This window comes from Chelonoidis abingdonii, chromosome 4, assembly GCF_003597395.2.
Source record: "Chelonoidis abingdonii isolate Lonesome George chromosome 4, CheloAbing_2.0, whole genome shotgun sequence".
NCBI lineage: Eukaryota > Metazoa > Chordata > Testudines > Testudinidae > Chelonoidis > Chelonoidis abingdonii.
Genome location: NC_133772.1, coordinates 28,521,942 through 28,528,812, shown reverse-complemented (window position 1 = coordinate 28,528,812; position 6,871 = coordinate 28,521,942). Strand labels below are relative to the sequence as shown.

General features: G+C 40.9%; 1 pseudogene; it reads right to left on the bottom strand.

Annotated features, from left to right (window-relative positions):
• The window catches only part of LOC116821754 (olfactory receptor 8U9-like), a 13,182-nt pseudogene that overhangs the window by 1,222 nt on the left and 5,089 nt on the right, over window positions 1-6,871 (bottom strand).

Sequence of the window (6,871 nt, the reverse complement as noted above, 5' to 3'; positions counted from 1 at the left end):
TTTTGGATGGTGGCAGCGAGATTTAAATCTAAGCTGGTAATTAAGCTTAGAGGGGTTCATGCTAGCTTCTCAGGTTCTGAACACTAAGGTTCAAATCTGAGTAAGAAGTTATGATACAGCCACCAGCTGGTTACAGAGCCTCCTAAACATGATGACCCTATAGAGCAGCAGGTTACAGATGGCCACATAATGGTCATATGCCATCACAGCCAGCAGAAGGCACTCAACATCTGCAAAACAGCCGCAGAAATACATTTGTAGAGCACAAGCATTAGAAGGAATCATTTTAGTTTCGGCTAAGAAGTTCAGCAGTATCTTAGGGGAGATTGTCCAGGAATAGCAAAAAATCACAGAAAGACAAGTTACTCAGGAAAAAATACATTGGGGTGTGGAGTCAGGTGTCAATCCTAATTAACAAGATCATCCCCAGATTCCCCACTATGGTCATATAATAGATCACTAGGAACAGCACAAAGAGAGAAAAGTTAAGCAGTCTGGAATGTGAAAATATATAAAAGAACCATTTGAACAAGTCCCAAATGGGAGAAACACTAAAACAGAAACTGAAAGACCAGACCAGGAGATCAGAGGAGTCAATAGCCATCATGGAAGGTGGAAAAACTTCCCGGTGCCCCAGAATGTGGTAATTTGGGCCCCCTACCAATTGTGTCTTGTCTGCCATAAATGTACGTTCAGACAATATTTGTGGCCATAATTCTGCCTGAAATTGTACAAATAAAGGAGAAAATTAAGAAAGCCTAAATGGGTGGACTTGTGATTCAGTTTCCCAATTTAACCACCAGCACAGTTGTCTGATAAAATGCACACACTGAATAAATATAATAACAGTCAGGTTAATTAAGGCCCACACATGAGCAACGCTGGTCACTAAGCTGAGCCCGTAAACAGTGACTTGAGACACTTTTAGCAGAATTTCAGGTTGAAAAACATCATTCCTTAACTCAACAAGAAGTGAAAATGAAGTGATGTCTCCAGATGGATTTATCTCTTCACCATGGCATGTCAGTTTGGGCTAAAGCTTTCTTACTTAGGTACTGTGACAATTAAGCTTGTTTAGAATTGAAAATGGCAGTTACTTAGGTTTGTAAGGAATCACAGAATCACAATGGAATGCACTAACCTCTTTTGAATATGAAAAATACTATTTTCTCCAGCCTGACGGATTATGCCTTTAGTTCAAGGGGTAAGGACTCTGGCTTTTGGTGCTGAAGATCTTAGGCTCAATCCCTGTGGATGACCATAGAGCCTGCATGTGTATGCAACGATGATTCAGTAGAATAGCATGTGCTTGCAGAAGACAAGAGAGACGTATGTCTTTGCTTCGCTGTTTCCAGAAGCTGCCACGCGGGAGGCATTTATACTGAATGTATGAATTCAAGAGGTTTTATATAGAGCTTTTTGTGCTTTGGGTCCTGATCCCTGAAACAATTGGAAGCACCTAAGGTCAGAGAAGTACAAAACTCCCAATTAAAATGCACTCAAAACACCAAAGGCATTCCAGTATAATTCATACACTGGGCATTAATTTGGCCCACACTTTCCAGAAGTGTTATTAAATGATGCGATTTCTAGAAGAATTACAGAACGCAAAGTTGGGGTCTTTTTCACTCACTGTTCTCCCTGTGAGATAATAAGTAGTTACTGCTTCTCAAATTACAGAGAGTAACTTCAGCATAAGTTGAAAAGAGTGAAAAAATATGTAGTAGAGGGATTTTTAAAAACCGCCAGTGTCGATCTAATTTTCCTCCCATTGATGTCAAAGGGAGTTTTAACATTGATTGCAATGGAAGCAGAGTTAGATCAATGCTGCAAGCTGCAGAAAAATCTCATTCTCCAAATTCAACATTATTATGGGCTTGCAATGGACACGCAAAACAAGCATACAAGGATAAAACACTGAAAAACATTGCTCTCAATAAAGTAGGTCCATTATTTTGATTTCAGATCTCCATTTTGGTCTTTAAATGCCATCAGCTGAGAAGTGGAACAGTTCCTTGTGTCAAAAAGCCTGCATTCAGACTCTCCTCGAAATAATACTGCCATTTGCCATGTAGCCAGCTTTGAACCAGGTACCACTAAAGAGTCTCAGAGCTACATTCATAAGGGGGCTTGAGGATTTATTTACAGGGATACTTAGCAAGTGGTGGTGTAAATATACTCCACATGTAGCTACATGCCACAGTGAAAGGCTCCAGCGAGAGGGAGGCAGCTGTGAAAGGCTCCAGCAGCAAGAAGGCAGAGGGACACTACACTGCAAAAAATAGCAGTGCAGACATAGGAGCACTGCTTGGGCATGCATAGAGCTGTGTAGGGGATATGCACCTCACCATCTTCTGTGCTGTTTATACCCATGCAAACTGGATGTGCAATGTCTATGATCTACACACTGCCACAAGTGTACAACTATCCAGTCTCTCGAGTTTTCCCCACAGTAGCAGTGATCTCTGTGTAAGATGAACAATTTAGGGTCCTGTTTTTCTGCACAGTTTTACGCAGCTTCTTTTGCATCTTATTGCCAAGTAACTCTCTCTCCATTCTAAGGGCTATCTGTATATGTTCTGGCTAGTGCTGGCCAGAAAATTGTATTTGCATTTCACCAGAAATTCCAATACTTGTTTTTGGCCAAACGAGGATGAAAAGTTGAAATATCAAAAAATGCTGTGGAATGAAATTGTTTGCAAAATGTCTATTTGGGCATGTCAAAACAAAACATTTAATTTCCAAATGTCGACTTTAAGGGAAACTTTTTGTTTTGAACGTTTTCCTCAAAATTGATGTTTTCCCCTGGAAAATGTCGATTTTGATGAAATCATGTGCTGATAGGAATATTTTTTGGTCAAAAAATTGCAACCGGCTCCAATTCTGGCTTAAGGACCCTGCTTTTATCTGTTTATTACCCTGACAAAAAGTGTTATCCTCCTTTTCTGCTTCGCACCTGTGTTTTAAGTTGCAGGGCTCCAATCTTCTTACAGGTCTCTGTTAATATTAATTCTAACTGTATCATATGGGATCTCTTGACCAATTGTGAGCAGGTTATATTTCTGCACTGCTAGAACTGATTTCAGAATGGATGAAAGCGTGCACAATTTCAGCTGAAGGCAACAGGAACAGTACCTGTTTACAACTGGGCTGAATGTGGCTGTAATGGATGAAAAAAATCTGCTCTTCAGAGCTCAGTCTGAGTGGCTGAGCTGAACATTGGAGAACGCCATAGGGGCAGAGAGAGTTTGAAACCTGTCCAGGCTATGTAACAGTGACAAAAATGACCACAGCTGCTACCCCTGCTTCCAAACGCCTTTAAAGTGCTTGCACTCCTCCACCCATACACCAAGTGGTCACTAACCAGTGGATCCCCACAATGACGGCTATTGGTCCCGTTCCCGCCTCTCTCTCTGCATGTTTCACTGCATAAGATCTGATGAGTGCATCTGTGCGGGGAGCACCCCTGTACAAGCTAATGCAGTTCTATTCCCTCCTACAGTATAGACCATTCATTGGAAGTAGGGCACCTCAGGCACAAAGATGAGGGGCCAGTTTGGAGCTTCAAGGCCAGTGGGTCAGATCCTCAGATGATGCAACTAAAGTCAATGGAGCTGGGCCAATTTTTACTAGCTAAGGATCTTGCACTTTTAATGCTGAACATCTGAAAACAGTGACCTAAATCCTTATTTAAGCTGCTGTATGAAAGTGGTCAGAATTTCAGAGATACTAATGCTGAGCACTCATAATTACTTCAATGTGTTTAGCTGTATCTCCATTTCTATTAATTTATAGGAAATACATGGGCCCCAGAAACCAAGGTGTTAACATGACCTGTCACTGTCCAACAGTGCTGAAAATTTTGGGCCTGGTTCTTATTTCCACTAAAGTCACTTTATGCCACCCAATGCACACTTTACACTTTAATGAAAATGAGAATCAGGCCCTTTGTCCTTAAAGCATTAAGAATTAAGACATACAGGGGCAGATTCTCTGCTAGTGTGACTAGGTCCAGCTGCATCGACTTCCCAGCCATGAGGAAGTAGGTATAAAGACCCACAGACAGATAAGCCATTTTGTTTGGGGGCTTGAATGCAGCTGTGTTTAGCTGGAGTACTGAAAGTAATGCTACTTGCATGTAAAGTTTGCTGGTGCTTCTTTTTTTCTCTGGCCCACCTTAGTTCAAAGAGCTGTGGCTGAAGTTTGCAAAGCCATCTAGGTAGGGGAATTACAGCTTACCCAAATTCTATCCATCTGGAATGACAGTCAAATGTGCTATCTGAAAAGCCACTCCTCAGCAGGGTTGCAAGGAACTGAGCTAGCTTTCTCCTTCAGATACTCCTGGGCTTTATGAGCAGGCAGCTGCTGTATTATTTCCTTCCTCCTCTCTGTCTCCTTTCACAGCTCACCCTGCCAGCTCCTCTCAAAGCATCACTGTGAGGAGGCATAAATAGCCAATGCTGCTACCCACAACACAAAGCAGCCCCAGGAGGTGGCCATAATGTGTGGGGCCAGAGAGAGCAACAGTCAGGGAGAGGAAAATTGGACCATTAAAGGAAGAAAGGGGGAAAGGATAGTAGGAAAGGGCCAAACTGGAGGGCAAAGACAGAGAATGAGGAAGGAAAAGAGAGAATGAGAGAAAGCAAGAGGAAGGGAATAATAAAGTGGTGAGCAGGGTAAAGGATATCCTTGTGGGTAACAGAAAGGGACTGTAGGTGCTGCTGATTTGCCTTTTGACCTTGACAGAGTCCCATGATATCAGTATCTCAGGTTGCCTTCCTTTAAAGTGGAGATAATGATGCTGACCTACTTTCTAGATGCATGAAAGCCCCTTAAAGACCCTCAGATGGAACTAATAGCATTAGCAGATTTTTATTAAGCACAAAGACACAGGCTGAGACCACAGAATAACACTGTGGCCTGGTCTACACTACGCGTTTAAATCGGTTTAATGGCCGTTAAATCGATTTAACGCTGTACCCGTCCACACGACGTTGCCATTTATATCAATATAAAGGGCTCTTTAAATCGATTTCTGTACTCCACCCCGACGAGAAACACAAAGAGAGAGATGGCTACAGCACAGGCACTGCTCCAGAAATCGATGCTAAGCGCCATGGACCACTGGACGCACACTACCGGAATAACGGCCTAGTGTGACGTATCAATTTAGGCCGCTATCCTCTCGTCAGGCGGTGGAGTACAGAAATCGATTTAAAGACCCTTTATATCGATATAAATGGCAACGTCGTGTGACGGGTACAGCGTTAAATCATTTAATGGCCATTAAACTTTAAACGCGTAGTGTAGACCAGGCCACACTGAGTTGAATAGGGATGGACATCAGGTTCAGTAAACAGACTATATTCTGCTTTCAGAAAGGCTATCTTCCCTAAGAACAAAGGTAGACAGTTTTTAAAATTAAGCTTAAATTCTACAAAAACTTGAGAAGCTAGCAGGCATTACCCAAAAGAACCATTTGGTGAGCCGATGGTTAGTGGCGTCACAGCTTTTGAAACTTTGACTTGCTTTTTAAATCTTTTTCTGCTTTTTAAAACAGAAGAAAAAAAATTCTTTCAACAGCTATTCTTGGAACATGACACAATTGACACAGTAATTGCCATTTTACTATTCTGTTTCCCTACCAGCAGAGAATTATTGTGAATTTGTTATAGTAGCAGTAATATTACTAGAATGAGAATTTCTTGTTACGATAGAATAAGTTATGTGGAAAATTCAGCTTTGCAGTAAATGGAGCGTTGTGTTATCGGGAGATGGGCAGTGGAAGAAGGCTTAGTTTTTATATGTAAAATCATGTTGAAAAGTAAATATAATTTATGTATTAAATATACACATAGCATTCTGTAGTAGTGGCAAAGGTGATTGTCTATGTTATAATTTAAAAGCCATTGCAATAAATGTATTATTGTGTTGTCTTTGGATGGTCCTCTTTGCATTCTGCTCACAATAGTCCATCTCCTTCTTGGATTCTACTGGCATTCAAAACCTATAAGCAGCGACAAACAGATGTTTAAAGAATGCCCATGCCACAAATCAGCCTGCCATAACAACGTTACCTCTTTCAGTTATGGAAATTAAAATATATTAAACAAGGGAGGAAGGAAATGATAGCTAGGATTAAAATATGAAGATTGTCTGTTTTACGTCAGTTTGTTTGCAAGTCTTGAATTTTTTCCTTCACTTGAGAATTTTAAAATAAACGTTTAGAGACTGTCTTTTTTAATCACTATAATTTTTCCTGTTTATAAATGGATGGTGGATATTTTTGTTTTCAGTTTGTTATAAGAAGTAATGTGTGTTCATAAATTTTATTAAGAGACTGTGATTAGAAATAATTCTTAGCCTGAAGTATTGGGGTGAGATCTGTCTGCAGGCCCCAAGTGTGGGTGGAGGAATGGGGACAGCTATTTGGTGACTTTAAGGCATCTTTGGTCCTCCTTATCTCAGCTTGTTCTCTGGAGTGAGTTACAGCAGCCCTTCCCTAGTCTGACTATTAGCCACCACATTACCCATAATATCCACAGTTCTAGCATGATTCAGCCCCTTGTTCCTGGCACTCCTGCACTAGAGCTATAAGTTTCTCATATGGCAGCTTTTTGGCTGTCTTCCACAGTTCCTCTCCCAGTAGACATGGAGTTTGTAGCGGCTCCTTTCACTATATTGGCTTTTATATCAGGCCTAAAGGAGCCCTGAGGTAGAATCTCACTCCAAGCACGGATGGTTGTGTACACCAGTTATTAGTAACATGTATTAAGGAAAAATGTAACTGAGATAGAAGTGATAAAATGCCGTTGTAAACGCAAATATAAAAGTTTATGTTTTAAAAAAAATTAACATTTTTTTTTTCTTG